Here is an 18537-nt window from a genome sequence, read left to right as displayed (position 1 = left end):
TAAATCTTATCATCTGAATATACTGGTTCAAGAAAAACTTAAAGATGAGGAGAAAAGAAAAATAAAACAACAGCAAAGTGTGGATTACATAGATAACAAAAGCTCACTTCCAACACAACCAAGTGCAAACAATTCAATCTTAGAACACCTAATCATCCATGATTTGACTCGATCTTATCAATTCTAGAATCTAATTGTGGTATTCTCTTTTTGATAGGAGAAAAAAATCAACTATAGAGCACCAAGGGAGTGCAAACCTATGTGCAAAAAGAGCCCAAAAAGTTAAACCCATATACAGACAGCTCTCAAACTCAAAAGGAGCTCAAATAGAAGATGATTAGGGACTATGCCAACCAAGGCACTTACATCCATATGCAGGTCTCCAATATACCAAACGCGGATAGTTTCAAGCAAACTTTCAATAAAAATAGAAATGAAAGATTGCTCTCCATCAGAATCTCTCTTGTTCCGCTCCTTTAAAATCAACCAAAGGAACAGAGAGAGGAATTGAGGTAATCAGATTAGTTTAGGTTTACCTAGTTTGGGAAATTCAACTCCTTGATTTTTAGGACAATTTGGTTTTTAGATAGCCTTTCCTTAGATAAAAATTTAAAAAATGAAATATAGAAAATGTCTAAGAAAGGCAAACAAAAATATATTTTTTGTTTATTTTTATTTATTTTCCTCTTGCGTTTGAAATTCAAGGTGGCCACCCTCATTCTTAGTAACGAAAGTGGTTGTCATGCAGGTATAGCTCAAAAGGAAATGCAAAAATCGGAATGTGCTCTGATAGCTAAATGTGTGTGCGGGTTTTCTGGGAAAACAAGTCGGACTCTGATATACAGGATTGCCCAATTTCCCTGGCGAAAATGTGAGGTGGCCACCCTCATTCTTGGCAAGGAAAGTGGCTGTCATGCTAGCTGTCATGCTAACATTGCTTTAAAGGAAACTCAAAAATTGAAATGTGCTCTGACTTGCTAAAAATGTGCAGTTTTCCTTTGATTTCACTGTCATGCTAGCATTACTCAAAGGGAAACACGTTATGGAGTTTGCTTCAATTCATCTAAAGTGAGAGCGGGAGAGAGAGCCTGTTTAACCCAAAATAAATCCCAATACACAAGAAGTGCTTCTTTGGAATAGCAGGGATTCTAGACTTTATACTTTTTATAATAAATCCCAACATACAAGAAGATTATATCCGAAAAGGCTTCATCTTCTTCCCTGCTTGTTCTTGATGATTTTTCTTTTACTGATAAAATCGTGTCTGAGTGGAAAAGGTTATTTGATTTCAATTCCTTCAAATATCCTTACATCATCTCCCACCTAGATGTTGAGGAGGACCGATAAAGCTTGACGCATTCTCCACTTAACATGACAGTTTTCATTTAAGCTTGATGCACAATCATATCTTTTTGTTTTGTTTCCATCCTATGTTGGCGTGTCTTCCTGTTGTGTTCAATGGTGGCCGCTGCAGAGGAAGTAACTCGAAAACGACGGCCTCAATGTAAATCTCTAAACTCATTTGCTGCACCGTTTTGTTCATTGTGTTCATTTTTATCTGTTTGTTCCGGTCATGTTGGGGCTGTGCCTGTGAGTATTGAATGACTGGTAGTTGAGATGGTGGCCGATGGAGGCAGTCCCGTGACGGCCAAAGGTAGCAGACGGCAACGTACAGATGCTTCTGGCTAAGCAGATGGAGGCTTGGACATTAAATCTTCCTTGCATTTGTTTAGAATAGAAGAACGAGTAAGTTTGTTCGATTCTATGAATAACAAAAGGAGGAGAAAATATATATATATATAATAAAAAGAGATAATAGAAAATGGACTTAGTGTGTGCTTCATGTGATTATAGTGGAAAATGGGTTTGGTACGACTATAATAAAAACCAAGCTTAGTATGGTTGTATTTGAAATAGGCTTGATGGGGTTAGGATTGAAAGGGATTGGATATAGTAAGCCCATTTGTGTTCATGGTCCAATTTGCGAGGTCCAAGTAAGTCCATATTCAAATTGAGCCCAAGGGCTCCGTCAGTGTCCTCTTTAACAAAAAATGGAAATAATAAATAAAACTAAAAATAAATAAATGAATAAAAAAATGTAATGAAAATGAAAACTGATTGTGCATCAAGCTTAGATTAAAACTGTAGTGTTAAAGTGGAGAATGCATCAAGCTTAGAAGATCCTCAACATTTGGATGGGAAATGATGGAAGAATATTTGAACAAAATGAAATCAAATAACCTTTTCCACTAAGACATGATTGTGTCAGCAAAAAGAGCATCATCAAGAACAAGCAGGGAAGAAGATGAAGACATGTCAGATACGATCTTCTTGTATGTTGGGATTTATTATAGATTATATAAAGTCTAGAATCCCTCCTATTCTAAAGAAGCAATTCTTGTGTATTGGGATTTATTTTGGGCTAAAATAGGCTCTCACTCCCGCCCTCACTTTAGATGAATTGAAGCAAACTCGATAACTAGGGTTTGCTCTTGAGCAATGCTAGCATCATAGCAAAACCGGACTTTGCTTCGATAAAATAGGGAAATGACAAGTTGTACCTCACATTTTTAGCAAGTCAGAGCACATTCCACAATTTGAGTTTCCTTTTGAGCAATGCTAGCATGACAACCACTTTCTTTGCTAAGAATGAGGGTGGCCACCTCACATTTTCCTCAGGGAAATCTGACAACCCTGTGATATAGAGTCCCACTCGATTTCCTAGGAAAGCTGCACATTTTTAGCAAGTTAGAGCACATTCCGCTTTTTCAGTTTCCTTTGGAGCAATGGTAGCATGACAGCCACTTTCGTTGCTAAGAATGAGAGTGGCCACCTCACATTTTCCCAGGGAAATCGGACAACCCGACGATATCAGAGTCCCACTCGGTTTCCTAGAAAAACCGCGCACATTTTTAGCTATTTGAGCACATTCCCCTTTTGGGTTTCCTTTTGAGCAACAACATATTTCCTTACTAAGAATGAGGGTGGCTGTCACGACCCTCTAGACACGAGCGTCAGGAAATGACTTTAGAGGTAATCCCAAAGGCGGATCAACAGTCCTCAATTGGCGCCGGTTCTTGTAGACCCTAGCTTGTGTGACGTTAGGATTTTCATTTAATTCGATTAACTCTGTGAGAATTATATATGACGAGTCGCCACTAACTTATGGGGTCGGCTAAAAATTAAGTGAGGTATGGGAGTATACCTTACTTCCTATGCAACTAGAGATCTAGAGTTGGAAGCTTGATTACACCAGTTATCTAACTAATGTCATTTCGGTACCTAAACTTGATTATTTGTCAACTCAAGTGTCCACGCATTTTTTTTACTAGTTATGAGTCCTAAAGTTCTTGTCTGCTAAGTGTCCATGCTTTTTTTTGTGTTTATTATGATCCTAAAATGTAACCTAATTAGATGACTACAACAAGCAAATCATAACATATAAAAGCAATATAAAAGAAACACAACCAATTCATCAAAAAATAGCAATGAAAGAACAAGTAAAAGTAAAGTGTAGTAAACTAACCTAATACAAGTCGGGCAAAGAATATAACAAGGCCTTGTTATTAAGCCCCATTACAGCAACCCCCATGAGTTTACACTACAAAAAAACACCGGATTAGCGACGGAATTTGCGACGGAAAATGTGGAAAAATCTGTCGCAAATCGAATTTGCGACGGATTTTGCGACGGAAAAAATTCCGTCGCTACTAGGTCGTCGCAAATTTTTGCGACGGAAAATTCACAAGCTCATCGCAAATTTGCGACGAACTCAATCCGTCGCAAAATTCGTCGCAAAAATCCGTCGCAAATTCGTCGCAAATTTCGTCGCAAATTTGCGACGACGTTTGTCCGTCGCAAAAATCCGTCGCAATTTCGTCGCAAATTTGCGACGACTCTGTCCGTCGCATAAACGTCGTAAAATTTGTCAACGAATTTCGTCAGAAAATTCGTCGCAAATTTCGTCGCAAATTAGTGACAAACTTTAATGATAGCAAAATTCGGCTTAAAATATTTGTCGCTATTTTTATATCATTTCGGCCATAAATTCTTGTCCATATCAATCAAAGGAGACAATGATATATAATTGAAATAGAAAAACGAACAAACCATAAATTCTGACAAACCAGCCACAATGACATATAATTAAAACAAATAACAGAAGGAAAGTTGTAGAGTCTGACATGATACTATTTGATATCCAATCTTACAATACAGTCAAAACATGAACTAAGAGACGGGACAACCATATAAGACGCAAAAAAACCATACAGAAGAAGACGCGGCTTTGGTATGATGGCAGGACACCAAAAGTAGTCACTTTTGTCGAGACCTGAGGAAATGTCGATACATAAATCAGTCCAGAATATAAAAAAAGCGTTTATGCATGGATGTGGAACTAGGTGTAAAATAACAAAAGGGTTAACAAAAATACGTTTCGGGACGAACATAAATGTTCTTACATATGAATATGAGTGAAATTATGAAAAATCAAGATTATAAAGCAAGCTTACCCCCGATTTTGAGAATTTTAACTAGAAAGACCGGAGAAAATCTTCATCATCATCATCATCAGCAGCATTCTCGGCATCAATGTGTTGGTCATCATTGTACCCATCACCTACTGGATTGGCTGGAGGTACAGGAGGATCGGCATAGCGATTGATGTTAAGGTGTTGCATAACGATTCTCATTTGTTCTTCCAAGTTATGTATTCGTTCATCCTTCTTAACAAGTAAATTATTCAGACGAGTCACTTCTTGGGTCAATTGCTCGTCTGGTCGTGACCTCCTTCGACCAGTCCCAGTGGATGATGAACTTCCAGGACTATTCGGCATGTACATCCTTGATAATGATCCCATCCCAAATATTTTCCCTTTTTTCGCCCCACCCGTTGCCTCCATCCATAATGCCATATTATCAACTGGTAGCCGGGACTCAGGATAATCATCACTACCACTAGCACTGCTCATTAAAAGTTCATCATATTTTTCCTACATTAACAATGTAGATGAAAATAAAATCACTATATATATATCTACCAAAAATATTGAAAGCATTCACGATTTTCATTATAATTTACATATAAGCCAAAGTATAACCTTACATACCTTAACAGCTTTTGCTCGATCGCCAGTCCATGTCTTATCTTTCTTTTGAAATGTGCGTTCAAATGTAGCTGCAAATGTCGGTTCCGTCCCCAATTGGGATGCCTACAAAATGTAAACATGAGTAATTGAATTAAATTAACTTATAACTCATTTAACAGACTTACCAGTCGTTTGCGATGCTCCGCAATGTTGATAGAGCCCCCAGCATATGTGGCTGACCCATCACTAGAACTAGAAGATCGATTCTTCTTATTCTGCTCACAGAGTTGCCGACTCTGTTCAGATGCCCAAAATGTGTTAATTGCCTCCCAATTGTCCGCTGTAAAGAAAGACGGTTTCGCTTGCTTGCTCTTCGCTCTATTCATGACATTTCGCATAAAATCACTTATTTTCTTATCGAAAATTCTTCTCACTTCATTGTCTTCCGCTTCCTCCCACTTGAACTTCCGCTGCAATGAATAAAAACACAAAATGAAAATTATTATGATGATTACATATCCATAACCATGCACCAGACAAATATAGACAGATTTTGTAAAGTTCATGTTGGGGAAAATATCTGGTCCTTTAGGTATCAAAAACTACAGAGTTGTTCTGGTCCCTTTACATCATTCTTGACCATCAATATACTACACCACACGTAATTGGTGAGAAAATAAATATGTAAAACTTACCTTGAACTCATTCCACCATATTTCTTTCACTTCTTGTGGAACATTTCTGTAAGTAATATACTCTCCCATCCAAAAGTTTCTTACTATTTTGTTCAATTCCCTCACAACAGACGGATCATCCGTGAATCTGCATTCATATGAATATTGTGCAACATGGACAATTCAATTGACATCAATATCTAAAGCCCTAAATATTACATATACTAAAATAAAAATGAAGTAGTTACGAATCTCCAAATGGGCATATGAAGAATCGGTTATCTTCTTGACCTCTGTTTCCGTCAATATTCGATTGTTCCACCGAATAATGGGGTGGAACGGAAGGAGAGGGAGCTAAAGGAGATTGAACTGGAGAACGTTCAGTTCGCATGTGGCCAAGTCCCGTAACATGTTGTTGAGTGTTGGAGGAAGGGCCAACGTGTCCATATTGTGACGGACCATACTGTGGTTGAGGGTTAGACGCCGGGACAGGGGAAGAGGAAAGGGACGGGGACGAGGACGAGGAAGAGCCTTGTCTTCTAGGCATGTGACCTCCACGTTTAAACTGACAAGTAGGAAGGTTATGCGAATATGTAAAGAACTATTGACACGTATTACGAACACATAATGATGTACATGACGAAGCTTACCATTTTGATGGAAAGACTGAGAAAATGTTTCCTTCAAATGAGCCAATGTCGAGTGTTTATGACGTGCAATTTCCTACAAACAAATATACTATGAATCCCATTCATTTTGATATGAAACATCAATGTATGAGCACGATTTGGGTGGGCTACACGTATTAAACATCACTATATGAATCGCATTCATTTTGATTAAATTTTTTTTGACAACGTACAAAAATTTAAATTTCACTGAAAGTGGGTGGCCACAGGTATTCTAAGTCATTCTTAAAGTTTTGTAAGAAAAAAATTATTATTATTGTAAAAAAAATTTTTGGGCCCTAAAAAAAAATTTCACTAAAAGTTAGTGGCCACCGATATTCTAAGACATTTTGTAAAGTTTTGAAATTTTAAAATTTTAAGCATTTTTTAATTATTATTTTTTAATATAATTTTTTTTCGTGAAATAAAAAAATTTGTCCATACTAAAATTGGGTGGCCACAGCTAGTCTAAGCTATTAAGTAAAGTTTCCAAAATTTTTGTCCTTATTTATTTTAATAATTTTTAGGGCACGTTAAAAAAATTAAATATAACTAAAAGCGGGTGGCCACAGGTATTATAAGTCATTCCGTGAAGTTTTGAAAATTTTTAAATTCTAATTTTTTTTGGCCATCTAAAGAAATTTACATTTCACTGCAAGTTGATGACCACATGTTTTCTAGGCAATTCTGTGCAGTATTGAAATTTTATATTTTTTTAATTTTTTTTTCACCTAAAAAAAATAAAAATTTCCCTCACAATGGGTGACCACATTTATGTTAAGCCATTTTATAAGGTTATGGAAATTTTTAATTTTTTAATATTTTTTTCCCCGAAACGTTAAAAAATCTAAATTTCATTGAAAATGGGTGGTCACTATTAATTTTTGTCATTTTGTGATATTCTGAAATTTTTGTTTTTTAAAAAGTTTAAAAAACTTTTACGGTCAAATTTCATATTTGTTGCCAACATATACCGTTGTTTTAATTTTCCGTAATTTTCCTTGATTTTTTATAGAATTGTTCAATTTTCGAGCATTTTCTGTGAAAACGCTTAATCAATCACCTTATCGTCATTTAACACTTAATCATCCACATAATAGACAAATTAACCAGTCGACCATCGATCAAAGCCACATGCAATCCTGAAATCGACCCGTAACTTAGCCAACGAAAAGTGATCCTAAATAATCCTTAAACAATTTCGAGTAATTACCTAATTATACTAACTAGGGTTTAGAGAGTTGCTTACTTGGTTCAAGGACAATAAAAATTGGCCGATAGAACAGTGGCCGTCCCGGCGCAAGCGTGAGCTCAAATGGTGACTAGTCGGCCAGGTGCTCGGCCTCGACCGGGCGAACGACGGCGGAGCTCGGCGGCGACGGCGTCAGGGGCGGCGACCGTGTCTGGCGGTGGCAACGGCGTGGGGGGCGGTGACGGCGTCGGGCAGCGGCGACGGCATAGGGAGGGCAGCCGGCGGCACGGCGGGCCGGGCGGCGGCCACGGCCGGCCACTGCAGGAGCGAGTGGCGAGGCTGGTCGGCGGCGGATGCGGCGGCACCGGCGGCCGGCGGCGGCGATAGGTGACGACGGCGTCGGCGGCTGGCCGGCTCTCGGGCGGGCGACGGCGGCGAGGCCGGGCGGCGACGGCGGCTGGCCGCCGCTGGGACGCGACCGGGCGGGCGGGCGACGAGGCGGAGCTAAGGGGCGGGCGGGGGGGTGGGCGACGGGCCGGCGGGGTGGCGGCGAGGCCGGGGCAGGGCGACGAGGCGGGTGCGAGGGCGCGACGAGGCGGGGGCGGCCGGCCGGAGGCGGGGCGAGGGCGACCGGCGGGGCGGGCGACGGGCGCGGGGAGGGAGGGGGCTGCGGGGCGGCTGGGGCGACCCGGCGACGGGCGGGGGCTGCGGGGCGATCGGCGACGGGCGGGGGTCCCGCGAGCCGACCGGGCGACGAGCGGCGACGGCCGCGACGGCGACGGGGCGGGGGAATGCGCAGATCGGGCGGGGGGCAGCGTCGGGGAAGGGGGAGGGGTAATAACGATGTAAATTTGCGACGGAACGCTGACGTCCGTCGCAAATTTGCGACGTACGCTCACGTCCGTCGCAAATTTTCCACCGACAAAGATTCCCGACGAAAACAAAAATCCGTCGCAAATTTGCGATGGATTAATTTTTCCGTCGCAAATTTGAACGGCAAAATTTCCCTCCTAAAATTTGCGACGGACTAAGCTTTCCGTCGCAAATTTGCGACCGATTAATTTTCCCGTCGCAAATTTAAACGGCAAATTTGCGACGGACAGATTAGTCCGTCGCAAATTTTGCGACGGAAATCTTTGTCCGTCGCAAAATTTGTGACGGACGGCTGGGTCCGTCGCAAAATTTGCGACGGACGGCTGGGTCCGTCGCAAAATTTGCGACGAACGGGTGAGTTCGTCGCAAATTTACAATGGATTTTTTTTACGCCAAAAATTTCGAGCGGTAAAAATCTCATCGCAAAATCAACTTTCCGTCGCAAATTTGCAACGGACTTTCTATATCGGTCGCAAATTTTGCGATCGACAAAAATTTTCCAGCAAAAATAAAAATCTGTCACAAATTTGCGACGCAAAAAAATTCCTTTGCAAATTTGCGACGGATTAAATTATCCGTATACAATTTCGAACGGTACAAATTCTCTCGCAAAATTTGCAACGGACAGCTTGAGTCCGGCGCAAATATGCACATACTACGTTGTAAATTTGTGACTTTTTTTTTCGGTCAAAAATTTAGCATCTCATTTATTTGGGTTCTAAATTTGCTACATCTTTTTTTCAATCCAAAATTTAGGCATCTCAAATGTTGCAATAGAAATTAGAATATCGGAAATGTTAAGGCACGTTAATAATATTAGACTTGTCGGCATTTAGGGACAAAATTTCGGACGATCAATTAAAATAAAAAGAATAATCGACAATAATAATAATAAAAAAGTACAATAACAATAATAACAAGAACAATAATGATAACAACCAAAATAGCACTTGTAGCATTAATAATTACACATCTGTAGTGTTTTGTGACAAAAATTTTAATCTTCGTCTTCGTCTTCGTCTTTGTCCTCGTCCTCGTCCTCATCCTCGTCCTCGTCTTCGTCATCTGTCTGAAAATCAGATTCTGAACATTCTTGTACATTTTACTTGCAAATTTCAGTTGGATCCACATCTATCATTGCTCCACATGGATCTCGTAAAGTTGGTATGTTATATTCCTCAATTTCAACCGTGTTAGACACTTCCTCCTGTTGGTAGGTTCTATCCTTCCAGTGTTCCTCGATTTTCCTTCGTGCTTTGATTTTACATACAGCCCACCAATCAGCTTTGTCACGTTTCAAACTAGGATATGATGCATAATATACTTGAATTGCTTGTTGTGCCAAGACAAATGGTTCATACTTCATATACATTTTCTTGTGATTTATTTCAACCAAATTGAACTTCGTATGCACCTTCATTCCTTTGACGGGGTCGAACCACGTGCACTTAAATAACACAACCCGCATCATTAATGGTCCAGGGTATTCTATCTCTATGATTTCATCCAACAAGCCATAAAAATCATATTTCGAACTGTCACCATTGGATGACCGAACAGACACACCACTATTCATTGTGGATTTTCCCATTCCATATTCTTGAGTATGAAAATTATATCCATTTATGAAATATGCTGGCCAACTTCGAACTCTTAACTGTGGACCCCATGACAGATAATGTAGCAATCCTTGCCCTCCAAAGTGTTCATAATTACTGTGAACCTAAGGTTACACATGCAAAGTTAATAATATATATTTAACTAAATGATGTATATAATTTTAATAACTTGGTTTTGATCCATAGGCAACTTACATATGTCTTGAACCATGCTGCAAATTGTTCATCGCACAAACGGTCAAACTCATTTGGTTGTAGTCCAAACATTGAAGTTTGGAAAATCCTAATATTAAAAACCATATCATTATTAGCAAATATTTGGCACGCAAAACATATATTTACAAATTTACACTTACTTGAAGTATGGCTCGACTTCTGGACAGTTCAGTAAAATATAAGTATGGGCTGCATGAAGTTCTTCGCCTGATAAGTAACGAAACTGACATGCGCCGCTTGGTCGACCCAGATAATTGAAAATAGAGAATGCTGTGCAATTGGGATCAATGGGGCCCTCATCATTTCTGCCTGCTCTCCGCCTCTTGCATTGAACATGCAGCTCAAAATAATATGATGCAAATGTCGTCACTTCTTCCACAATATATGCATTACAAATTGAAGCTTCAACATGTGCCTTATTCTTCACTTTTTTCTTCAAATGATATAAGAATCTAGTTGAAATAAAAAGAAGCTTATCGGGACATATTATATGATAAACTCATTTGAACTGTATTTTAAATAAAACATTACCTCTCAAATGGATACATCCATCGAAATTGGACGGGACCTGCAACTTTGGCCTCATAAGGCAAGTGAACTAAGAGATGCTCCATCGAATCAAAAAACGCTGGAGGAAATATCCTTTCTAAGTTGTAAAGAATAATTGGAATATCTCTCTCTAGTTTTTCCATGTGCGATGCTTTTAACACTGTCGAGCAAATATCATGGAGGAAATTGCTTAATTCTGTAATGGCGCCCCATACAAAGTTCGGTAAAACTTCCTTCAAAGCTATTGGAATTAGTCTTTCCATCAGGATGTGACAATCATGACTCTTCAAACCTGTCAACTTGCATTCCTTCAAATCAACACATCTCCCGAGGTTCGAAGCATATCCATCAGGAAACCGCACAGATTTCAACCATTGACAAACAACTCGCCTCTGCTCCTTATCCAATGTATAAACTGCTTTCGGTTTTGGTCCCCTGCTGCTTGCATCATAGCTAGTATTGGCCGATCGCAAATATCTCTCATATCTTTTCTTGCGTTCAAGTTGTCTTTTGTTTTTCCGGCGACATCCATCACAGTATTTATGACATTGTCGAAAATATTCTTTTCTATGTGCATGACGTCAAGATTATGATGAATAAGATGGGCCTTTCAATATGGTAGATCCCAAAATATACTGCGTTTTGTCCACTTATGTGTACTTCCGTACGCAAAAGTCGTGCCGTGCGGATTTTCAACAACAGTTGGAAAGTCCTGCACACGCTCCCAAATTTGATTGCCAGTCAACCTCAATGGTGGACGCGTTCTTTCAGTCCTATTCTTGCTGAACTCTTTCTTATTCCTTCTGAAAGGATGACTTGGCGGTAAAAATTGTCTGTGACAATCAAAATAGTTAGGCTTCTTTCCATGTTTTAATCTAAATGACTTTGTCCTCTCCAAACATATCGGACATCCTAAGATCCCAGCTGTACTCCATCCAGATAACATTCCGTAAGCTGGAAAGTCATTTATCGTCCAAAGAAGGGCAGCCTTCATAACAAATGTTTGATCGGTAGAAACGTCATACGTAGGGACACCTTCAACCCATAGCCGTTGTAACTCCTCAATCAATGGTTGCATATAAACATCTATCAACTTTTTCGGATTTTGCGGCCCTGTCACGATCAATGTCAAAAACATATAAGGTGTCTTCATGCACATACCAGGTGGAAGATTGTACGGCGTTAAGATAACTGGCCAGCATGAATAACTTTTTCCTGTTCTCCCAAATGGAGCAAATCCATCGGCGCAGAGACCTAACCTGATGTTCCGAGGCTCCATTGCAAACTCAGGGTATGTTCTATCAAAATGTTGCCATGCCTCTGCATCTGAAGGATGACACATTAGACCCTCTTCTGTTTCATGATTTGCATGCCAAGTCATGTGTTCAACAGTGGCTTTAGACGCATAAAGCCTTTGCAATCTGGGGATTAAGGGCAGATAAAACATTTGCTTGCATGGTTTACGCTTCTGATTACGACCCGGCCTCCTGTTAATCTTGTACCTAGGTTGGCTACAGAATTTGCAAGATTCTGCATTTTCATTATCTCTCCAATATATCATACAACCCCTACTACATACATCAATCCTTACAACCGGAAGACCTAAGTTATCTACTAGCTTTTTCATATCATAAAAATCACTTGGCATGTTGTTATCACGAGGCAATGATTCCCGCATTACTTCAACAAAAGAGTTGAAGCAATCCGCAGACACATTATGCTCTGCCTTGATATTTAATAGTCGGGCTGTCACCGATAACTGAGTGTGGTCCTCACAACCTGCCCATAGAGGTTCATCTCGCTCGCTTTCAAGACATCCCGTAACCGATTAGATTGAAAAGTTTCATTATACACATTCTCCTCAAAACCCGTTACTCCTATATCTTCCAATTGTGAAGCATGACTAGTACCCACTTGTTCACGTGTAGGAGTAAAATTAGTACTTGCATGATTTGATTCTGTGACAAAATTATAACTAGCTGCATCAATCACCATCCTCTCGTATGGGTTCAATTGCTCATAATAGCCACATTCTTCCCTAACTGAAAATTGGTCACTTCTTCCATATCCTTCATCGGATATAAATGGTTGACCATGGGAAGTCCAATTATAATAGTTCGGACTAAACCCAAATCTAATAAGGTGTTCTCTAACTTGATCACACACAAGAAATTTACCATTACCGCACTTTTTACACGGACACCTTAACTTATTTCCATCCATAAACTCATATTTACTACTAGCAAAGTCTAAAAATAGTTCCAACCCAAGATTTAAACTCATCTCATCAATCCTTGACGTCCAGGGTAAGTTCTTATTATACATCCAAGCCCTTTCTCTTTGCATTGTGTCTGTATTAAAATAAAAAATTCTGGTAAAATATTTAAAATATCATATCTATTGTTCTTAATTAAAACCATAAAATTTTGGAAATTATAATTTTTGTTATTCACGCAACAATTAATATGAAATTGCAAAAATAGAAAAAATTACAATGTAAAGAAGACTTACCCAAATATTTGATTGAAATATTTGTAGGAGAAAGTGATCAATTTGATGAGAATTGCAACGTCCACTTGGATTGCGAGACCTTCAATTAGGCACATACCCAAAAAAGATTAATCACTTAAGAATTATTTTTTAATAATTTTTAATGTGCGATGGAAACGGAATGTATCCGTCGCAAATTTGCGACGGAAAATAGTATCCGTCTCAAATTTTGCGACGGAATTTTCATTTATTCGTCGCAAATTTGCGACAGAATCAAGTATCATCGCAAATTTGCGACGGATACTATGTGCCGTCGCAAATTTGCGACGGAATAGAGTATCCGTCACAAAATTGCGACGGATACTATGTTCCGTCGCAAATTTGCGACGGATACTTAACTCCGTCGTAAATTTTGCGACGGAATTTCCATTTATTCGTCGCAAATTTGCGACGGAATCAGGTATCCGTCGCAAATTTGCGACGGCACATAGTATCCGTGGCAAATTTGCAACAGAATTTTCATTTATTCGTCTCAAATTTGCGACGGAAACTATTTCCGTCGCAAAACGGCGTGGCCGTTCGGCCTCATCCAAAGGCCGGCGAGGTGTCGCCGGTCGCTGGTCGTTAAACCGGTGATGCAGATACAAAAAAAAAACAAACATAAACATATATTAAAAAAAAAGAAATTACAATGCAACGACGAATAGTCACGAAGCTAGCTATGACACTTACCGGTACAAAAGCTTCACCGAGATTAATATGTGCGTGCGCGGATTTTGCTGATTTCAGACATATGAAAGAGGGAGAAAAACGAGAGAGAACGAGAGAGAGCGAGAGAGAGATAGGGTTAGAATATCACGGGCTGATAAACTACGAATTTGCGACGGACGTTGTTTTCGTCGCAAATTTGCGACGGACTTACAATGCCGTCACAAATTTGCGACGGATTTTGCGACGGTTTTATTTTCCGTCGGAAATTTGCGACGAACGTCTTTCTGTCGCAAATTTACGACGGAATTTGCGACGGATTACATTTTCCGTTGCAAATTTCCGACGGAAAATAAAACCGTCGCAAAATCCGTCGCAAATTTGCGACGGAAAATGTAATCCGTCGCAAATTCCGTCGCAAATTTGCGACGGAAAAACCTTCGTCGCAAATTTCGTGTTTTTTTGTAGTGTTAGTTAAAATCAAATTCAATTTTTCTAAAGAGACTAATCTACCTAAACCTAAACTAGAGAAAATCATGAATTTACCTAACTATCTAAGTGAAACTAAACTATTTTCAATACTAAAACCTAACAATCTAATCAACGCCTATTTTTCTAAACAATTTTCCAAATTTTTAATTTTCGGATTTTCTAGTTTTTATTTTTTATTTTCATCCCTTTCTCAAACCACCATCACCAGGACACATGAAGTTCAATTTTCGGATTTTCTATTAACCCTTCGGATGGTGCTGTTGATGTTGAAAGGTTTCATTTACTTCATTTCTAAATTTCTGTACAAATATTACCACACTAATGTGAAATATACAGAAACATTGATGACCTGAAGTCTAATAAACTTGACAGGGAGAAAAACAGGACATAACTAGAGATAATATGCTTATCAGTAGGTCATAGGCGAGGATGATGATATTGTTGCTTTTAAGACTACAAGAGATGAAACAAAACTAAACTTGTCAATCGAGGCCAAAGAAGAGAGAACTATCATCCACTGAGAACATTACCTGAGAACTGATAATGTCTTCCCCAATGAAGCAAAAACTGCAAGACTTGTAACAGTCTGAATTTTCGATCCTTTTCCCGGGATTTATGAAATGAATATTTTGACCAAGGCACTTATAGTGAGATTTCACCCGGGACCCGCGCATTCTCGGGATGCTAACCTTAAGGGTAGGGCTATTACGAGATTGAGTTCGCACGACCAAAAAACTCGACCTGGGTACGACCTTCGACTATAAGGATTGACGAGGGAATGTTTTGGGCCAACAGAGACCGATCTAATTAATTGATCGTGTTCGAAGAGAACTGGTGACAGACCCTCGCAATTACATGACAATCGAGGTCGCCTTGGCTCGAGCAAACTTAAACGTGATTTGACTTAGTGTCGGTCACGGGTCGAGAGCGCGTAATCCCAATGAGCCACCCGTTAGCCAGAGATAAGCTAAAGTCGCGATTGTTCAATTTTAGTCATTTCTTGGAATTCGGGCTCGGGAATCGAGAATTTTGAAAGTGACAATTTTGAGCGGCCGATGACGTTTTTGGCTTGGCCAACCTTGGGGCCACCCATTTTTGCAAAAAAATGGATTTCGGTTCGGGACCGGAAAAATTACGATTTTGCCCCTCTGGTCACCGACGTTGATTTTGGGGCCGTATGAGATTATTTTTCGAGGCTGATGTCATTTTGGGGTGGCCACGCACATTTAGAGTTGTTACGGTCAAATATTGGAATTTTGGCTCGGAAGTGAAAAATAATATTATTTTATTCCGAGAACTCGGTAGTCGATTTTCAAGGGCTTAAGAAGCTATTTTCGCGATTCCGACGCCATATTATGTTGGCCACACCTATTTGGGGTTAGTATAGACAAAAATTGGAATTTCGCCCCGGGACCGGAAAAATGACCATTTTGCCCCTGGGCTATTTTTGGGTTCCGAATTTTGGGATATTGTTGGATTAATCAGGTCTGAAAAATCAGCTCAATTATTGGACTTTGGACATTTTTGCCCTTCAATTATTGGATAAAGACAAATAAGGGCCGTTGGATCAAGGGTATTTTGGGAAATTGCACAGATCGGCGACACGTGGCACCCTTAGCCCCTATATTTGACTGGTCTGACCTTTCTCTCTCTCTCCTCCCCCTCATTCAGCCAACTCTCCCGATCACTCTCTCTCTCTCTATCTCTCTCTCTCTCTCTCTCCCACGTTCTTCTCCTCCTTAGCTGTTCGGACACCATCACCGCCGGAGCTGCTGCTGCTGCTGTACCGCCCGTTTCAGCCACCCATCCAGCTAGTTTGTCCCGTCTTTTTAGGGTAAGTGATTTCCCCAAACATTACCTAGGACCTCGGGTATTGTTAGACATGTTTAGGGCTCGGTTTGGGTAGTTTAAACGGCTGTTTTGGGGCTGAGATAAGGGCTGTGATTTTCTGTTCGGCGCGTAGATTGGATAGTTTGATTCGGCAATTAATTGCGTGAAATTGCCGTGATCGTTGTGGTATGGTAGTTTGAACCTTGTGGAATGAATTTTGAGGGCTGAAGTTCGGTGGGTATCAACAAGGACTCGGATCCTTGAAGTTTGGGTGAATCTCGAAATTGTGTTTTCTGTACCCTCCCGGTTTGCTATTTTTGTAGAGATTTTTGGAGGCCGAATCATGGGTGGTGTCCTTCACGAAAGTTTCTCCCAACATATTGAAGTATAACATATTTTAAATTTGGAATTTTTGGAGACCATTTGGGTCGTACGAAAACCCATTTTCAGATCTTATTGAAACCGCCCGGAACACTGTTCATCCCTACCTTCTTGTCTTGCCAAATTTTTATAAAATTTTCCAGATCTATTTTCAATAAACTTCCTTCACGAAAGTTGTTGGTGACTCTCTTTTATATGACATATAAAAATTTCAAAGCTTTTCAAGGTGATTTGTGTGTTGAAATAAATGTATTTTGAGGACAAAACAGTCTGTTAGAGCAAATTAATTTCGAGGGACAAAAAGGCATGGTTGTAGATTGAACCGGATTTCGTGTTCTTCATAAGAAATGTTGATCAAGATGTGTTTTATGATATATCCAAATTTTAGAATTTTTAGAGTTCGTTTACTATTTATTTTGATGAGGCGTGTTCGTTTACGTGGGACGATGCCGTCCCTGACGAGGTGACGATGCCCGACCCAACGGGGTGACGATGCTTGACGTGGTCAGAAGACCGTTGGCCTAATGCGTTTTACGAGGGCGCGGTAGAAGAAAGTGTGTGTAGGATTCCGTCCGGAGGCGTGTTCGTTTACGCGGGACGATGCCATCCCTGACGAGGTGACGATGCCCGGCCCGACGGGGTGACGATGCCTGACGTGGTCAGAAGACCGTTGGCCTGATGCGTTTTACGCAGGCACGGTAGAAGGAAAGTGTGTGTAGGATTCCATCCTGAGGCGTGTTCGTTTACGTGGGACGATGCCGTCCCTGACGAGGTGACGATGCCCGGCCTGACGGGGTGTCGATGCCTGACGAGGTCAGAAGACCGTTGGCCTGATGCGTTTTACGCGGGCGCGGTAGTGGTGGAAGAGTTGAGAATGAGCGGGGATTGGCTTGAGGTGCGAGGTTTGAGAAAGTGACGCATGGTGTGAGTAGTGTGCGAGTGTGTTTGTATCGCGTGATGTGATGCTTAATTATGGGTAGAAACTGCTAGACACAGTATGGGACGTGCCCAAGTGTTTTCTGTCTTATAATTAAGGCACGCGCGTGTCTGTGATGTATTACTGTGAGGTGCTGGCTGTATTATGGTCTAACGTGCAGGAACGTGCATGATGGGTTCCAGGTAGGTTCGTGTGTGATTGTTAGATTGATTGATCGTTGTGTGAGATGCGTATTCTGTCTGGCGGTACGTGAGTGCCTACGTGGGGTTTGGGGTTGTACACTTATTTAGATTCGTCTCATAGTTGTATAATCCACAATTTCAGACCCCCAGCCATAAACCCGGGAAGTTCGCCTCTTCTTTTTGGAAGTTCGAGGAACCATTTTTGGTGCCCGGTGGAACTGCAGGTGAGTGTCCAGAGGATCAAGCCCGAAGAATCAGGAGCAGAACGGAAGGCGATCCTTAGGTTTTCCCTAGGGTATTTTAGGGGTTGTGTAAATTGGGTTGACCCATAAGGAAGCTAGGTTAACCAGAACCCTGATCTTTTGTAATGTCGGTGGCTGAGAATGTTCGTCTGTATTTATGTCTGTAAGATGATGTTTGTATATTTGGTGATGTACGAAGATGTTGTTGTTTGATTGTTATGGTGTTCTACCCCGTCGTCGTCATCTTTCTGTCCGGGGTTTTTATATTCGCTTCCGCATGTGGCTCTGATGTTTGGGTTGGGTTAGCGACATTCCTGGGACGTCGCAATCATTCGACCGGAGCAGGGGATGTCGCGAGCTCGTAGGGGTTCGGGGCGTGACAAGACTGCCATCA

The sequence above is a fragment of the Syzygium oleosum genome, unplaced genomic scaffold, assembly GCF_021117445.2.
Source record: "Syzygium oleosum isolate NSW1041296 unplaced genomic scaffold, Sole_v2.1 Sole_v2.24, whole genome shotgun sequence".
Taxonomy (NCBI): Eukaryota; Viridiplantae; Streptophyta; class Magnoliopsida; order Myrtales; family Myrtaceae; genus Syzygium; species Syzygium oleosum.
Note: the sequence above shows the minus strand (reverse complement) of the source record.